The sequence below is a fragment of the Moschus berezovskii genome, chromosome 3 (genome assembly GCF_049115385.1).
Source record: "Moschus berezovskii isolate FMDL1 chromosome 3, NW_MosBer_1.0, whole genome shotgun sequence".
In the NCBI taxonomy this organism is placed as follows: domain Eukaryota; kingdom Metazoa; phylum Chordata; class Mammalia; order Artiodactyla; family Moschidae; genus Moschus; species Moschus berezovskii.
In genome coordinates, this window is record NC_142462.1 from 126,206,155 (window position 1) to 126,225,501 (window position 19,347).

The 19,347-nt window shown below is 50.4% G+C and overlaps 1 protein-coding gene across 1 annotated transcript in view; it reads left to right on the top strand.

Moving 5' to 3' along the window:
* The window catches only part of DPP6 (dipeptidyl peptidase like 6), a 425,246-nt gene that overhangs the window by 203,983 nt on the left and 201,916 nt on the right, over nucleotides 1-19,347 (top strand). The window lies entirely within an intron of this gene.

Genomic DNA, 19,347 nt, shown 5'->3' on the forward strand with positions numbered 1-19,347 from the left:
CTCCTCTGTTGATGGACACTCGGGTTGCTTCCATGTCCTGGCTATTGTAAATAGTGCCACAGTGAACATCGAGGTACATGTATCTTTTGGAATTATTGTTTCTCGGGGTATGCGCCCAGGAGTGGGATTGCGGGCCATGTGGTAGTTCTATTTTTAGTTTCTCAGGGCCCCCCATACTGTTCTCCTGACGTCTCTCCTGTCTGCTGGCCTCCCTTCCTGATCCAGCGCTTCTGTGTGGCCTCTGGGTCTTTACCCTCCTAGCTCATGGTTCCCCTTTCTTCCTGCAAGGAAATAGGTTTGGCTTGTGCTGTTCAGCTTCTTTAACTGGCTGTGTTCTGTTTCTCATGTTCATATTGTTCGAGTGGGTTTAATTATGGAAAGAGTTGGCATCTGAGTCTTAATAATCTAGTAACAGGATCGGCCTATGACGTTTGAAGGGCGTGGAGCCTGTTTGCTTTCTCCTCCAGCCAGTATTGATGGGGCTTCTCTCCAGGCAGAGCTTGGGTGGGAGTGAAGCACACTTGCTCTCTAGACAGATCGCTGTGCCTTGTTTGGAATGGTTTATTGGGTTTTATAGCTCTGTTTTCTTTTCTCTGACAAAGTTGCCCTACCTTCCCTTGAAAAACATGTCATTCTGGACTATTTGGGGGTTCCTTTACTGTGTGTACTTACATTAATGTCAGCAGCAGAGCAATCAGTAGACACTTCCAGTTAAACTCTCCAGGGAGCGCATGTAAAATGTTAACGTTTCATTTAATTGAAGTGTCCTGAGGTATCAGCAGTAACAGTTGTGAGCACGTTTATCGCTCACAAAGCCGAGGGAGCAGAGGGACAGGACCCCGAGGGCCGTGAGTCACTTCTGTGCGGCTGTTACTGGGGACGCATCCTTGACCAGCAATCGCAGGATGGGTGACCTGTGCCCTGTGCTGTTGTGAGCCAGTCCCCATCTCCATGTGCAGGCCAAACCACTGAGGACCCAGCTTCCTCGTCTGTAAAGTAAAGATAAGAATTGACTCCCCTGGTGGGCTGTCCGGAGGTCACCCAGGCAAGCACAGCTGGTGCCTGTAGGTACCAGGTTCACGCAGCGGGACCTGTCTCTGGTGGCACCCTCAGCTGGAGGCCCCATGCAGACGGGAGATTGCCAGGCAGTGTGCATGTCTTGGGGCCTTTCGGTTTCCTGTAAGGAGAGTTTGTAGGGGTGGGGCAGGTACACTGCCCTGGCATCATCGGGCCAGCCAGGTGCTGACACGTTAGTAGATTTCTAGAACCAGAGTCCAGAGTCAAATAGCTTCCTCACCTATAAAATAAGAAGAGAGGACAGATAATCCTCGATGACCCTCCTCAGTTCAGTTCAGTTCAGTTCAGTCGCTCAGTCGTGTCCGACTCTTTGCGACCCCATGAATCACAGCACGCCACCCTCCTAGCACCACGATTTTAGCAGCTACACATATTCCGTGAATGTCCAATAAATGTGCACTGGATAACCGTAAAAAAACAAAACTTCAGAGCCTAAGAAATTATACTGCCTATAAATACTCCTGCAAGTGATAACATACCTATTTTTTCTTAGATTCATGATTCATCGAGGATTGCACTGTGTAATCAATAATAGTTGAGTGATTGAAATGTGTTTCTTTGTCAGTTACTACTGTTGATTACACAGTGATTTTTCAGACATCTTAGTACCCATTTTCTCTCTCCAGGTTTTTGTGATTGTGGTGAATAGATATAATATTCATCGCTTTAACCGTTCATAAGCAAACAGTTCAGTGACATTAAGCTGACAGTGTTGCGTTCCCACCACCCCTACCTTTCCCGTTAAATAGTAACGCCTCCGGCCCCTTCTCCAGGACCTGGGAGCATCTGTCCTGCTTTCAGTCTCCATGAATCTGCCTGTTGTAAGTACTTCGTATAAAAGAATGACTCACTGCCCATCCTCCTGTGTCTGGCTTAATTCACCTAAGCATAGTGTATCCCCTCCAGTTCTAAGAGAACCTTCTCCCCAAGGAGATTTGTAAGGAGAGGGGTAGGCTGCCATCCCCCGGGATGCTTTAGGCATGGCCCCATCCAGAAATGTTGGGTGTGGCTCTCTCAGAGCCAGTCACACGGCAAGCTGACCCTGAGCTCTGGGGAGCCTTGCCTGTGTCCTAGGTTGACAAGCCAAGCTGACCTTGAGCTCTGGGGAGCCTATCCCATGTCCCGGGTCAGTGAGTAGCTCTGTCTGGAGGCCTTGGGTTTCTACCAAGCATCTCTAAACAAACCCTCTGGGTAGTTAGCTGGACTTGGCTTCCCAGCAGCCTGTGGCTGTAAATGTTTAGTAGCATCAAAAATATCCCAGATGGCCAATGGAGAAGCTGATCCTCGGCTCTGCCCAGAGAGACCCTGAGTGGGCAGGTCTGGCGTGAGACCGGGAGGTCTGCCTTCTAAGCAACTGACTTATACTCTGAGTATCTTTATGAAAGTGAATATTGCTTGCTGTAAACAGCTCCTGACTGTCTCAAACTGTGAGTTTAGGACAGTCCCAAAGTCTCCCTTTATTTTTGAACTGAAGGATGGGGTCCAATGTCTTTACCTGGACTCTGAAAAGGCTAACATGCAGAGTCGAGGGTTTGAAGGGGAGGAGACAGCATGATGGAGGTAGACAAAATCTGCTGGTTTGTGACCTTGGGCGTGAGTGGCCCTCACCGCGGGCACCAGAGAGCCACTCCCTCCAAACGTCAGACGGTTCTTTTATCCAGATCTGGGTCTAGTTAAGTAAACAGAGCAAATACAAGCAGGAGGAGAAAATGAGTTCAGAGAAAAGTCTGTCTCCACCGACCTGAGGAGCAGTAGTAATCGGCCACCTTATGGTAACCATGGCAACAGAGAACATTCTGGAACAGACACAATTAGAGATTGCATCTCATTAGAAGGAAGCAAACACATAGATTCCCGAATTTTACCTTTCGAAGAATATTATTTCATCAAGTTCAAAGTCTGTACCTTTTATCCAAGAAAAAAAACAACTCCAAGTTGGAGGTCATGGAATGGTCCTCAGAAGCATCTCCAAGTGCCCACTGCTGTCACACCATCATGCCCAACACTGCATATGTGTTAAGTGTCCACTGCAGGCTGATGTGTCTCCAATGGAACATGTTTGGCCTGGTTTGGAGGAAGACTCACTGACTTATCCCACGACATGAAGTGCCCTCTGACCCAGCCTGGGGACTTGTGCCGAGGACCCAACACTTGTGTTTTGTGTTTGGAACAGAAAACAAACCCAAAGGGCTTTCCCAGGGCTGGGTGCCCTTTCACATCCCTGAGGGCACTCAGCAGAGATTCTAAGGAATGAGGAAAGACTTCCTTATGGGGCTGAAGGCAGATATTCGGACCGGGGTCCCAGGGAGACCAGCCTCCTTGCAGGGACCTGAGTCCTGCATCCTTCCTGTCATCTCCTGATGCTCCTTTCTCATGCACCCTTCTCCCCTTTATGCTGTGACACCACTGATTCCTTTAGAATTTCAAAATCATGGTACAGAGGGAGCACTTGCCATCAAACTAGCTTGGCTCTCAGAAGCACTATATTTTGCCCACATGAAAACCGAAACCCAAAGTTTATGACGCGCTCAGAGCCACGCCATCCCTGAAAGGCAAGGCTGCAGCCCCGCCGCCAGACATCCCAGTGGGGTGATCTCCATGGTGACCTCATGTCCTGAGAAGGCAGCATGGCCCCATCCCTAAAAATGCCTCAGATGCGCTCTCTCAGTTCAGCTTCGATCATGTGAGCACCAATGTCATCTCCACTTCATCAAGGAAGAGACCCAGGCTAGAGTGTGTGTATTTGCACAGGCGTGAGTGACACGGCTGAGAGGCTGTCCCTGGCCTGGACTGTCCCCAGTCTTTCTCATTCCCGAGGCATTTGAGTCCATGTTCATGGTCCACACATGTCACCCACCGCCTCAGCCTAACACTTTGTCCTGTGCAGTAACTTCAACGAATTCCAAGTTAGAGGTGCTGCTTCTCCCCTCTGATTACGTGTGAAACTGAGAGCTGGGGTCAGGGAAAGGATGTTTGCCCCATAGCTTACCTGCCACCAGGGCTGTGTGAACACGCCCACGGAGAGCGGCTGCGCTGGCTGGAGGGAATATCTGGATGTTTGGTTGACAAGGGCAGTGATCCGTTTGCAGCGCTGTGGGTGGACACTCATGAACGAGCTCTGAGAGCCTTCAGCAATGACGTTGACAGCAGGGGGTCCACGTGCTCCAGGGCCCAGTCCTCTCTTGGTGTGTGTGTTTGTAGATGTGTGGGTGTTCGGTAACACCCCGAGGTGCGCTTGAAGGTCTGGGTCGTGTGTACCTGCTCCTACGTTAGACTCACCAGACAGCCACGTAGCTCTCTGGTGGTGGGACTTGAGCTTTAAAAGGTCCCTGGTAACTCTGAGTGGAGCCAGGTTTGCAAACCAGGCACCTTGGGACAGGGGTTCTCAAATGTCAGCGTGCTCGCCCGGGGAACGCTTGTTAACGTGTCCGGGTGGTTTTGTCAAGAGGCAGATGCAAAGCCCCACACACTCGATGATGCTGCGGGATGGATCCAGGAATCTGCATTTTTAGCTGACACGCTGGAAAATTCCAATGCACGTACGTGGTCCATGGACCACACTGTGAGACGCTCTGCCACCGCAGCGAGCACTGAGAGCTGCCTCGAGTTGCCATCTGGCGAGTCCCGAAGAGTGGAGCGAGCTAATTAGCTCCAGTATTTTTAGCTCAGGGAACAGCTCTGCAGAACTCAGCAGCCCAGTCCAAACAAGGAAGGATTCTTCCGTAACTGCTCATTAGAGGACCCTGAGCATATGGCAAATGTACAGTCAGTGTCGACTGAGGGGTTTCCAACATCAGCCCCATCGACTCCACGTGGCATCTGAGTGCCGTGCATTAGCACGCCTCCGCCTTGGCTTCTAGCCCCGCTTTAAGACTTGTAGCGAAGGCACAGCGTCCTGGAATTCCGCATGTGTCTTGGGGATTGTCAAACCAGGAGATATATTTAGAGCCGTCCTGTGAAGAGCACAGAATTTCACTACACGCAGAGCTGCCCAGTGGGCAGGACCTGCCACGATGACCCACACAGCCAGCAACTTTCCCTCTGAATTACGAGGACAGCCTCAAGGCTGCCTTTGTCCTCAAGGAGTTTTTCTCCTTTCGGCGCCGCCCACAGCATCTTCTGCAACCAATCACCGTTGGACCGTCAGCGGCCGAGAGAACACCCTCCTCCATCCCTCTGCACCGAGGTCCCTGCCTCCATCGACACAGTTTTGCCCTTGCCTGCAGACAGTAGCTTCCCGTCTCATTCTAGTGGATTCCTCCATCATCCACCGTGACAAATAAAACTCACATTAAATCAAATAAATGTCATTTTAGGATCACCTGTACTTTTCTTTAAGGATGTCCTACGTTTTGAAGTCTTTTAAAACTGAGAATTCTCATGACATTCATAGATGATAATAAAATCTGTTCTTGGGTCTGAAAATTGAAACACAACCCCATCATTTTCAAGAGTTCTTTTTGTCTCAAGGGTACAAATGTGTGTACAGTTGTATTCAGGATACTGAACTTTTTATTGTTTGCATCTGCTTTACCCCCTAATCTGGGAAGCCATATCCTAGTAACTATGGCCTGATTCGGGAGACTGAGAATGAGTCCCTCATATGGACATAGGATTATTGAGACGTTCCTAGGTCATTAGAAGTTCGTGTAACCGCACATATATAAAACCACTGATTACAGGGCTTGTTCAACATTTGTTTCAGTATGCGCTTTGTAAGCCTTTATTCTACCTCTTCTGACTTGATGGAGAACGGTCTTTCCAGCCTCTTGGTCTCCAGTTTTCTCCTCCTGCCCTGTGTTCACTTAACCTACGAGTCATGACCCTGCTCAGCCCCAACACCCTCTCCACTGCCCTTAAGCTGGACACGCAACACCTGCCAACAGCGCAGTCTGATATCACCCCAAGGCTGGGGAAGAGGCACGCGCCGTGTGCTTTAGGAGCTGAGGCACACAGATGGGGTCTCAGCAGCCTTGTTTCTTCGTGAGTCCTTCTTGGAGACATGCTCAACACAGTCCCCCCTCCCCCACGCCGTCTGTTTTTAGACTCCTTCCGCAGGTCCTTGTTGGATTTCTTTTAATACGTGCCTACCCCTGGTTAAACTGAGGGTGTAATTTCTCGTTCTCCCATCAGTGGGATTGCTCACGAGGCAACAATAACGAGGGAAACCATGTGTCCTGGTTTGTCTTCAGTGGATGGTTCCAGACAAGCAGTCCCTGCCTGTTTCTCCAACATGATTACCGATCACTCCACTTTCTCAGTGCCTGTTTGGGTGGCAAACTATATGGTCACAGTGGCGTGATGTTTGGTAATTCTGGATCAAGAAGACATCAGAGAGGCTAGTTAGGAGGATGATCTTCCAGATCTTATTATCTGGAAGCGTTGGGGGGGACCACGGTGGTGCCTAAGTACGCCTGGTGTGTGTGTGTGTGTGTATGGTGCCCAGCTGAACCCGACCCGCTGGGTTCTCTGGAGGCACTCCTAGGGCTGTGATGCAAGCCCCAGCCTGTTGCTCACTTGGGATGAATCTTCCAGAAAGAGGCAGCCAAGGGGACGGAAAGCAAGCTGGAGTGGGAGCAGGACACGTGGCCCCTGCCAGAATCCCCCTGCTTCCTACCCTCAGTGTCCACGAGGCCAGGGCCTGCCTGTGTGTCAGAGGCATTGACCGTCCCCTTTGCAACCAAAAAATGAAAGCAAAGGCCTCTGAGAATAAGCAAAGGAGAGGCTGAGAGTGGGTGGGGGAGGGCCTCAGAAGTGGAGTGGGAGGGTCGGGGGAGCACAGACACAGCCGCCCACAGAACCTCGTGAGGCGCGTCCAGGGAACAGTGCTGTGAGAAGGAAGCCTTCAGAGATGGTCGGGAAAGTGAGGGCGCAGACCGCCCTGTGCCAAGCTTCGGGGCAGGAAGTGCTGCGCGGAGCGTCCCGGTGCAGATGGCGCATCCACTGGGACCGCTGGGCCAGGGGGCACTCAGCCCGTTTCTACCCACTGGATTCCAGAATCTCCTCCGGTCATGGCCGGCCTGGTTTATCATCTGTCTTACCCACAAAGGCTTTGCTTCAAGGGACCCTGTGGGCTAAGAGCTGTCGGCGTGAAGCTGAGTCCGCCTTGGAAGCAGCATGCTGGGTTTCGGAGGTGGGAGCGCGGTCGTCAGGCGTAGAGAAGCCTCGATCCGGTGTGACTGGGAGGACCACCCCCTGGGACCCAGCGATTCATCCTGTGGCGCTAAGCCTCCCACGTGGACCGCTGTGCCCTGATCCTGTCTTCGCGGAGCTGCGGCTCTGTGCCCATCTCCGGGGAAGCCACAGCCCTCACTTCATATCCGGCCCCAGCCGACTGATGTCCACACCGAGCGTGGGGAGGGGCGGTTTTGATGCCTCATCAGAGAGTCTGAGCAGGGGGACTCGAGAGGCGAGGGGAACCGCTGGAGTGCAAGCAGAGGCGAGGGAAGGGATTGTGTCAGGATGCGCTGGGCAGACGGCAACGTGTTAGACAGTTCCTGACGGAGTCGGGGGCCTGGATCAAGTTCAGAGGGATCAGGAGGAAGGGCGTGAGAGAAACGGGCCCCAGCGACCAGCTGGGGAGAGGGCGGCCCGGGTCCAGACCTCCCTCCCGCGTGTGAGCGCGGAAGGCTCCTGCTGCAGGGTATTGAGTCAGGAGCTCCTGCAGCAGGGTAGCGAGTCAGGAGGTGCCGGGACAACAGGGGATGAGTGGTCGCCTTAGACCCGGATCAGCGATCAGCCGGGCAGAGTAGCCGTGGGGGGATGGTGAGCAGGCAACAGAAAAAGGACTGGAAACGCCACGTGAGCGTGGGTGGGGGGAGACGGACCTGCCGAAAGTCAGTCATCTGTTTAGCATCAGGTGAGACACACACGCTATAGAGACTTAAGGAGTGAAGCCGAGAAAGGAGAGGAGGGACCGCCTGGACTTCTCAGCCCTATCCTTTGGCGGAGGCCTGGGGGGGACACAGCCGGGCCCCGGGTGCACCCTCTTAGAAAGCAGGACGGCCACTGCTGGTTTTTATGTTGTGCTGATAAACCGCCAAGTGAGACCTCCATCCGTCAGCGCCCTTCCCCAGAGGAGAGAACCAGACATTTACACTCCATCTCCCTGTTCTATCCCTGAAATGAGTCCCGTGCCCACTGTGCAGTGCCACGAGGGACCAGGGGTCAGGGTCCTGAGATACTCTCAGAAAGATGGCAGAGAAGCTGGTGAGCTGCCGTGCAAGGGAGTGGTGCAGAAGCTCAGCCTGAGAGGCTGAAAGAGAGCGACCCTCCCCCCAGCCGGTGACCCCTCTGTGGCCTCCTTCCCGTCCACGTCCTGTTCTGTCCCCTAGGACCACTGGGGTTCTGTGCGGTTCCCTGAGGCCTTGACAGCTTGGCTGACAGCCGGTCTTGTGCAGGGCGGGAGCTGGTTGCAGCTCTGGCGTAGACCTTCTCAGTTCTTTTCTTCTTAATATTGCTCTCTTGAGTGTGGATCTATCCGTATCCTTTCTGGCTGCTAACGAAGAGGCGGCTTAGGGTGGGAGAAGCTTTCTGACCAGCATGTCACAGTGCAACAACGTGAAGCCAGGTGGGAAAAGGACCCTGACTCCCCACACCTGCCTCTTTGACATTATGTGACCTTGGACCGACCAGTTCGCGCCTCTGAGCCCCCCTTTCTTAATTTAAAAGAAGAATCGAGGAGAAACTTAGCCCAGGCATGGGAGCAGGTGTTGTGAGGGTCACGCGAAAGGATACAGAAAATGGTTTGTAAATTCTAAAGACGCCCACGATGTCAGGAGGTTCTATGTATTTTTGCCTCACATCTCCACGAGGCTGATCCTACAGGCAGTATATGCAGGTGAGAAGAGACACAGAGGCAAGCAAGGGAAAAGAAAACGCCGTGTCCTCAGGCGAGGTCAGGAAAGAGTCGGCAGCACAGAGAGGGCGGAGAAGGAGAAGTCGGCAGCCCAGAAGAACAGGGACGCCAGGCGTCGTCTCTTAGTGGCCGCCACACTGAGGACAGGCAGTGCTGGAGCCTGGGAGAGGTCAGGGCACGCGGGCGTGTGTCCTTGAAAATCAGTTAGTGAGGAAAGCCTCATGAACCGCTTCCTTCAAATGTCTTCCCAGCACCCTACACCTGATATCTTTTGTCTCTGGAAGATGAGCCTAAGACACATGGACACGCTCCTTGAATTGCAATGTCCAAGTGGAGACGCAGGACATGATTAAAAGGAAATTACTCAGCTATTCCTGGATGTCAGAGGTGTTCCTGATTTGGGTATTTGGGAACGTGACCCGAATCACAGCTGAAAGTTGTGCTGTTCATCTCTGAAACTTAAGATCTTTATTTAGAGGCATCCTCAGTTTTAATCCTGTTGTTTTCAGGCTCAGATGTTCTCAGAGTCACTGATCTCTGGAGAGCTTTGTGGGTGAAGGACCCAGAGGATGAGACATTCTCTATTAGGAAGTTTGATGCATGGGGTTGGTCAAAAAACAATGCATTAGAGGTTTTGGGGGCTGGATGTAACACCACGAGCAGAACTAGATGTTTGGAGAGACTACAGGTTTGAGGGGAAATCTACTCTCTTAAGTTTTATGGACCTCCCTGATGGTTCAGAGGTAAAGAATAGGCCTGCAATGCAGGAGACCCAAGCTCAATCCCTGGGTGGGAAACATGCCCTGGAGAAGGAAATGGCAACCCACTCCAGTATTCTTGTCTCCAGAATCCAATGGACAGAGGCACATGGTGGGCTACAGTCCATAGGGTCGCAAAAGGGTTGGACATGCCTGCATGACTGAGCATACTCTCTTAAATTTAGAAAGTCTGGTGGAAAAACAGTGATTCCAAGAGGAGAGGAGTTGAGATACAAGTACTGAATACAGAGGTCTCTCCACTGCTTTTGTGGTCGCAGCTGTCTGCTCCAGGTTACTCTTGCTGGATGGTTACACAGGGAACAGCATATGCAACCTGGAGGACAAGGGATGTTTTGTTTATATGGAGTCATTTCCTAACATTTTTCTTACATCAGAGGACCTAAGCATCTTTTTCTTTCTTTTACTAAATATTTCAATCTATTTTAGTTAGTGGGGGCCCTCTAGAAAATGTTTCCTTTTAAATCAATACAGCATGAAGTTTGACTTCATGATCAGTCAGTGGATCAGTTCAGTTGTTCAGTCGTGTCTGACTCTTTTCGACCCCATGGACTGCAGCACGCCAGGACTCCCTGTCCATCACCATCTCCCGGAGTTCACCCAAACTCATGCCCATCAAGTCAGTGATGCCATCCAACAATCTCATCCTCTGTCATCCCCTTCTCCTCCTGCCTTCAATCTTTCCCAGCATCAGGGTCTTTCCCAGTGGGTCAGCTCTTCACATCAGGTGGCCAAAGTATTGGAGCTTCAGCTTCAGCATCAGTCCTTCCAATGAACACTCAGGACCGGTCTCCTTTAGGATGGACTGGTTGGATCTCCTTGCAGTCCAAGGGACTCTCAAGAGTCTTCTCCAGCACCACAGCTCAAAAGCATCAGTTCTTCATGAGATGATATCAAATAAGTCGGCCAAGTATGAGGAGATGTATACCAAGTGCCGTCACTAGACCCCAGAGGTGACCATGACCTTGTGCTTGGTGGAAGGAGCAGCTTCTCTGGGAGGACTGGGGTCTTCAGGAACCTTTCCATCATCAGCAGCCTCTACATCAGGACTTGAGATTCACAGAGTCCAGGCCAGATGCTCTGGCACGACGCCGAGTCACTGGGGGTAGAGCCCAATAAAAGACATGAATGAGACAGGAGATTAAGAGTCGAGCAGACACCGGCTGTGTCATGAGATGGGATTTCTCCAGAATGTAGGAGAGGACGCAGCGTGGACTGTGCGTGCAGAGGGACATCACCCACTGTGTCACCGGCAGGGGCTCGTCAGACGTGGTGCCCTAGGGCTTGAGTGCCCAGACCCAGGCTTCAGCGCCTGCACGGTCAAACACAGGCCCCAGGCAGGACAGAGGTGGGGAGGGCAGGGGGCGCGTTCCCCCTGGGACCTGAGGGGCTCTGTGAACAGGAGGGGCATGTAGAGTCCCCAGGCTCAGTATCACCACGCGTTCTCCTGCACGCCCCTGCAAACTCTGCTTCCACACTGTTATTACCAGGGGCCTGGAAGCCTTGTCAGTCTAGCCTTTGTCACCAGCAGTCAGCCTCGCTGGGCTTAGCTGGAGCTCCTCATCATGCGCACCTGTCAGCCCTGTCCTCCCTCATGGGGAGATGAGAACAGGCCTGTCGGCACCTACTCCCGGGGCTGTTTGAAGCCGTGACTCAGCCCTGCAGCCGCCCTCGGTCTTCTCTTCTGGGCAGACTACCTGCCCCGGGCGTCCCTCACCTGACTTTCTGTCCAGACTCCTGCTGACCTGGGCATCTTCTTCAGAGTATTTCGGCCTATGGGTCTCACTTCTCAAAAGCCCGAGAACCCTCAGCTGGGCCCATTTCTCCAAATATTAAGTGAAAGGGTTTCTGGACAGGATATTCATCATTTCTTCCCAGCAAGACCCTACACACTGGTTAGCTCTTGTCTCATCAGATATTAGAGATGTGCTTGCCTATTTTCATTGCTCAGAGAAGGCTCTGCATGGAATATCTGAGGGGCCTTTGGCAGACCCTGAAGCCCCCTCTGTGCCATTAGCCTTTCTGCAGAGCGAGTCTTCGAGGGCTTCTCGGGAATGGCAGCTGCTCTGTGAGGGTTGATCCTGACCCTGGTCTAACTGTGTGGGTGGAGCCAGGAGGGCAGGTTGTTCAGAAGAACATGTCAGGACCAAGTCTTAGGAACACCACGTGAGTGTGGAGACTCATGACGTGGTTTTGAAAAAACAGAGGGTAGATTTCCTCACCTCACTTCTCCCCACTGACCCAGGGGGCACCAGGGCTTCAGGCTTAATTATCTGGTCTTTGCTGCTTTCCTGAAAGGTTGTCGGGGACACAAGGCGACCGTGGAAGGTGCTGGGTGTGTTTGGTGCCTTGGTCCTAACTGTGGTGTCACAAGTGTTCAGACTTACCAACTCGAACAAATCACATACATGCAGTGCCTTTTTTGTAACTTTTAAAATTAATTAATTCATGTGGCTTCATCGGGTCTCAGCTGCATCGTGTGGGATCTTTTCATTGCAGCACACAGACTCTCTAGTCGTGGCATGGGCTCAGTAGATGTGGTGCTTGGGCTCAGTAGATGTGGTGCTTGGGCTTAGTTGCTGGAAGGCGTGTGTGATCTTAGTTCCCTGACCTGGGATCAAACCCCAGTTCCCTGCACTCCAAGGTGGATTCTTAACCACTGGACCACCAGGGTCAATTTGATGTGTCAATTACTCCTCTGTAAAGCTGTTCTCAAAACGGTTTTGAGGGAACAGCTACAGAATGTCACAAAAGGACCATGAACAGTGCACAACGGTCCATCACGGTCCAGGGAACGTTGCTTAGGAGGCAGGTTGCTTGCTTTCTCCTGGGGCTGGCTGTGTGTTAATTCTCAGGGGAACTGGTATCGCCAGCTAGAACCTAATGGAATTCCTTCTCTTTTGGTAACAGAATCTTCGAAACTGTGAGGAGATAGACCCTCTGGGTAAATGCTTTATTTTCTCCAGTTTTAAAACCAAGAAATCTTACCTTTTCCGGCTACTGTTTTTAGAGTTTTCATCTTTTCCCTTCAGATTTCTAACGTTCCTTTTTCTTCTTTTTTTACACCTGGTTCCCAAATCTAACCTTCTTTCCCGGCCCAGTCTGACATTTTCCTGTGTTAATCTTTCCTGGCACTTTCAGCTTCTGTTCACTTCACCTTCCTGTATCGTATTTCTTTAGCCTTGTATTACTCCATCCATGGTGTCCTTGGTTCTAGCTTGGGAGAATCTTACTCCAAGCTCGTCTGTACCCTCTGATATGTTTAATTTCCTCGATAAATAGAAGGAAAAGTGAAAGTGTTAGTCACTCAGTTGTGTTTGACTCTTTTTGACCCTATGGACTGTAGCTTGCCAGGCTCCTCTGTCCATGGGATTTCCCAGGCAGGAATACTGGAGTGGGTTGCCATTTCCTCCTCCAGGGGATCTTCCCAACCCAGGAATCTAACCTGAGTCTCCTGCATTGCAGGCAGATTCTTCACCAGCTGAGCTAGTAGTGAAGCCCATAAATAAATAGAATGTAGGATCAGACAAGAAAGGGGAGTCATGTCCACTGGAGCCATCTGCCTAAGGATGCACACACCCATTCCAGGGCGTCCCTCACAGCAGCTCTGCAGCCTCTGCTTGACTCCCATCAGTGCTGGGGAGCTCACCCCTTCAGGAGGCCTTCCACCTCCTTATTAAAATAGTTGCTCAGTCACTAAATCACGTCTGACTCTGCAGCCCCATGACGGCAGCACACCAGGCTTCCCGGTCTTTCACTGTCACCCGGAGCTTGCTCAAATTCACGTCCATTGCATCGGTGATGCCATCCAGCCATCTCATCCTCTGTCATCCCCTTCTCCTCCTGCCTTCAGTCTGAATGGAGAGGTGGTGCTGACCAGCAGCCAGTCCAGAGGGCAGCAATCTCAGTTTTTTCCTGTCTCTCCCACCCCTTGGAAGAGGTCAGCTCCTACCTTGCCATCCTCTGTGGAATTCCTGTTTTCTTACAGCCCAAAAGAGTGGAGAAAAAAAGGAATTTTGTGGATTCCATGCAGTGCTAGTAGTACTTCAAATTTAAACACGAGCGTTCTTGATTTCTTTCTCATGGCTTACATTTCCTAAGCAAATACTCACAGCTCTTACTTCTCAGGCTCAGAGGTTAAGTGATTTGTCTGAGTTCACCCACCCAATGATGAGCAGGCTGAGAGTTGAACATATGTCTTAGTATAAAACTGGATACATATGTCTTAGTATAAAACTGTGTTGTAATTATAGTGGATACACAGGAGTGGCTGCATCCTACTCCAAAACTATTCCAAACCACCACAGCCACCCACTGCTCCCGACTCCTGTGTTGTGCAAAACGACTTCTCCAGGCCTTGGGGAGGAGGGGCCTGGAGTACTGGCCAGAGGCTGACAGGTCACCTGGAAGGCCATTGTGATCACTCAGGCATCAAACTAGGGCGGTGTTACTGAGGGTGGAAATTGCACTGTGAATTTAAGCTTCCTTCCAAAGTCACAAAGTCCAGTGAAATTTGGAAACCATCTGGTCCCATCACTTCATGGGAAATAGATGGAAAAACAGTGGAGACAGGGTCAGACTTTATTTTTTGGGGCTCCAAAATCACTGCAGATGCTGATTACAGCCATGAAATTAAAAGATGCTTACTCCTTGGAAGGAAAGTTGTGACCAACCTAGATAGTATATTAAAAAGCAGAGACATTACTTTGCCAACAAACGTCTGTCTAGTCAAGGCTATGGTTTTTCCCATGGTCATGTATGGATGTGAGAGTTGGACTATGAAGAAGGCTGATCACCGAAGAATTGATGCTTTTGAACTGTGGTGTTGGAGAAGACTCTTGAGAGTCCCTTGGACTGCAAGGAGATCCAACCAGTCCATTCTAAAGGAGATCAATCCTGGGTGTTCATTGGAAGGACTGATGCTAAAGCTGAAATTCCAATACTCTGGCCACCTCATGCGACGAGTTGACTCACTGGAAAAGACTCTGATGCTGGGAAAGGTTGGGGGCGGGAGGAGAAAGGGACAACTGAGAATGAGATGGCTGGATGGCATCACCGAGTCGATGGACATGAGTTTGAGTGAACTCCGGGAGTTGGTGATGGACAGGGAGGCCTGGCGTGCTGTGATTTATGGGGTCGCAGAGAGTCGGACACGACTGAGCAACTGAACTGAACTGAACTGAACTGTACCTGGACAGTAGGAAAGGAGGAAGGAATAAGAATGGTTGGAACTGATTCCAAGATGCTTCTGCTGAGAGACCAGATGCATGCAAGAACATAAAAGGGAATTCTTTAGGGGACTTCCCTGGCAGTCCAGTGGCTGAGACTCCACACTTCCAATGCAGGAGGCGCAGGTTCGATCCCTGGAGAGGAAACTAAGATCCACATGCTGCACAGTGCGGCCAAAAAAAAAAAGAAAAACCAGAGAATTTTTAGGAGGAGAAGAATTTATTTGGTTTTCAAAATATTGACTGTGGTATGAAAGTTTGGAGCAAAAACATGCTAAAAGTCCCAACACAAGCCAAAAATATGGGCTTAAATGTCAGCAGGTAGGTCAAGCATGAAAATACGAACTCAGGAAGAGGTCGCATAAGGAAGCAGTGTCCTTCCAGACCAAGAGTGCAGACCAACGAGGGAACTTGTGTGGGTGGCGGGTTGGTGCCTGCGTCCGTTCAAGGGTCTGCAGAGCAGAAAGGACAGGCAGGGAGGAGATCGAGGCCAGTGACCTGCCTGGGAGCGAAGAGGGGAGAAGGACTCCCGTGGCCTTTGTCACGCACTGCAGAGTGCGCCAGCAGGCTGGAGAATGAGAGGACGCTGTCGTGCACGGCAGTGGGACAGACGCAGAGGTGGCACTCTGAGAACGTCGGGAGGATGATGCAGTGGGCTTGAAGTGAGGAAAGGGATGCAGTGCGGACTCTCCTTATAAAGTGCCGTGCTAGTTAAAGAGAAGGAATCTGGGGGAGGAGGGAAATGGCCAAGGATTTTATTCATGTCGGAGATTTTAATTCAACAGCTTGGAGAGACAGAACCATGCAGAGGGAGTGATGAAAAATACATGCGCGCTGTGTGTGTGTGTGTCTGTGTTTGTGCTGTGTGTCTGTCTGCGTGTGTGTGTGTGTGTGTGTGTCTGTGTGTGCTGTGTGTGTGCTGTGTGTCTATCTGTGTGTGTGTGTGTGTGCGCGCGCACTCAGTCGTGACCAACTCTCTGCGACCCTGTGGACTGAACCCGCCAGGCTCCTCTGTCCTTGGGATTCTCCAGGCAAGAATACTGGAGTGGGTAGCCATACCCTCCTCCAGGGGATCTTCCCAACCCAGGGATCAAGCTCGCGTCTCTTGCATTTCCTGCATTGGCAGGCGGGTTCTTTACCACTAGAGTCACCTGGGAAGCCCAGTGAAAAATGTAAGGCGGGGTAATTTGTGGTAGAAGAGTTGATAATCAAGTTCAACAGGAAGCAGAAGGGAATGGGGTCAAGGTCTCAGGAGTTAGTCTTAGAGAAGAACACGGTAGCTTCTTTCTGTAGGAGGGGCAGGATGGACAGGGGTCTGAAGCAGGGCACTTGCCTTAGGGATGAGGGGTGGGTGATGGATTTGAGAAGTTATTTCAGCACAATTTGGGGATATATGGAATTGAGCCAGAGGAGGAAGGAGGCAAAGAACAGAGTTAGGAAAAACTAAGTTTTCAGCTCAGTTTACTGAGGGGATGAGGGAGCCACCAACCAGGATAGGAAATACAAAAGGAAAACTAGGTTTTAAGGGCTGTTGAAGAGTTTCTTTCAGAGAATACTGAGCCTGGGGTACCTGTGAACCTAAGGTGGAGAAGTCAGTGGGGGAGTCTGATACATTGGCCTACCGCTGAGGAAACAGGTCCACGAAATTAATATTCAGGTGATTGATCATGGTTTAAGACTACAAGAGGGAGTTCTCATAGAGGAAGAGGGCATAAAGTGAGTCCATGTCATGCACCTGGAGAGGCTGCGGTAGGAAAGACCAGAGGGAAATTGAAGTCTGTGTCTCAGAGAGTGATGTGGGAGAGGATATGAAAGCAAGCTGCGGACAGAGGGATGTTTCAGAAATGTTACAGTGAGAGTGTCCCACTCTGCGACCCCACGGACTATACAGTCCATGGATTCTCCAGGCCAGAATACTGGAGTGGGTCGTCGTTCCCTTCTCCGGGGAGTCTCCCCAACCCAGTGATGGAACCTGTGTCTCCCACACTGTAGGTGAATTCTTTACCAGCTGAGCCACCAGGGAAGCCCTCAGATATATTACATGCAGACCAAATATGAACCTAGCCCAAGACAAAATTGGGTTATTTTTCCAAATTATTGAATTGATGTCAACTATATTGTATGATATATTAAAAAAAATAAAGAAACAATATGATGAAATTGTTTTTCCATCTTGTGAATGGTATTTTGGGTAACAGATTTTCATGAATTTATTTTCCAAGGGAAATTTGGTGGTGTGGGAAGAAACCTTATATTCATGAACTTCTAAAAGTTCACTCACACAAAAATAACAATGCAGTCTTACTAACTTCCAGCTCTTTGTACATTTTTCCATGATCAGAAGTATTTAGAGTCTGTTTTAAAGAAAAATGCATGCATACAAGAGATAGAGTCCACACACACACACACACAAAAGGCTTTTATTTCAAATTCTTTCAGGGAGATGTAACTCTTTTTTAAAATGTCTTTCAAGATAAGGTATTGTGCAAATGAAAACACTTGAAATTTGTCCTCTTTCAAAGTTCTGTTTGTGACTATGGTTCTCTCGGCTCCAGGTTGAGGGAATGTTTTGCAGAGGAGAATGGTGTTTGATTGTTTCATCTTATAGTGTTGAGAAAATCACTTCATCTTCCTCCTACTTCCCTGTTTTTTAAGAGTAGCTCTTGAGTCGTAATTGCAGTTTCCTGTTGAAGGCTTCTCATCTGCATCCACGGTTTAGCCTGGAGCGCTTCTTTCACCAGCACGCTTGGCGCGTAGGTACCCCAGCATCTCGGGTGTTACCTGTCTGTACGTCTTCACTCTCTTTCATCTTGTTTGAATCTTTCTAATTAATGGTTTCATTTTCTAGATATTCTGCTACATTTCCCATCCATTTAGGCTTGTTTTTTTCCTTCTGCCTGGCAGAACAGACGCACAGTTGTAAATGGGTAGTGCTCATCACTTTATTCTGTTGTCCTTATCAGGTTAGTTTAGTTTTGTCTTCCTTTTTCTCTCTGGCTCCACTCAGAAGATGTCCACAGAGTTGAATTTCAGGGTCATTTGCAGGCATATTTAAACAGCTATGAAGCTGTAAGTCTAGGGGTTTGGGAATGTCATAACCAGAGAATGAACTGAAATCACTGTTTCCAGATGGGTCAAATAAATAGGCCTTTGACCAAGCAAGACTGCGTGTCCTTACTTTGCATATGTATTATAGCTGTTGGTATCCTGGATTTTTCAGTTGACGACAACCAACTTGGACTTGTAACTTGAGAATTAAGAGTTGTACCCTTTGAATTCAGGCAATTTCCATTATGTGCTTAGGGAGAAACAGATCTCAGGTATTATGGGTTTGATTCAGTTTTCCTATCCAAAAGATAGGATAATAATACCTAGCTTATACAGATTGAGCTCATTCACGTATGCTGAGGAGCTGGCATACTGCCTAGTGCATAGAATGTGCTCCAGAAATGCTACCCACGCTCCCAGCAGCATCACGACCACCTCATACCCTGTGCTGGGCCCTTCTCTACGGTAACTGCAAAGGCTTTTTCCAAACGCTTTGGTCCATGATGCCCCTACCCCTCACCTCTTCTGTATGGACACTCTTTGATAGGTAATTTGTCTATTTGTCTTAGAAGTTGCTGAAAGTTTATAGGGAGGGAATCCAGAAACTCAAAAGTCTGTTCACTTCTGATTTAATAGTTAATCTTTATCATCTGGGTTTAAACTAGATGTATTATTTACCAACTGCTGTGTGAGAAATCTGAAACTTAGTGGCTTAAGATAACCACCACTTCCTGTCTCATGGTTACTGTGGGTCAGTAACTCAGGACCATCTGAGATCTGAGTGGCCCTGCTCACGCTCTCTGGTGAGGTTGTCAGGGCCATGTCGTCTGCAGGCCTGACTGCGGGGTGAAGAATCAATTTCCAAGCTTCCCAGTGCCTTGCTGGCTCGTGGTCATCTCATGGGGAAGAACCTCAGCTCTTCCCCCTGCGGTCACTCGAGTGTCTTCACGATCTGACAGCCGTCCTCCCACAGAGCAAACGACCCGAGAGGGAGCTGGGAGGCCTCAGTACCGTTTACAGCCTGTGCTCAGAAGCCGCGGGCCATCATTTCTGACCCCATTGGGGTCACGGAGTTAGGACCCAGCCCTCTGCCTCCACCACTGCTGCATCCTCCACGCCACTTGCAGGCCTCCCTTTCCCGTCTCAGCAAACAGAGGTGCCTGCCTGGGGTCGCCGTGACAGTGGAGTGAGGCGCGGAGCACGAAAGGGCGCCGCTGGAGAGACCCAGCCGCCCGGCGCAGGCGCGGCGACTGACAGCAGCGGAACGGGCCGCCGAGCTTCCGCTCCGGCCTGTTCACAGAGGCGCCCTCTGTCAGGGCTCCCGGACCTGCGAGCGGCCCTCTGAGCGCCAGTCTGCTCG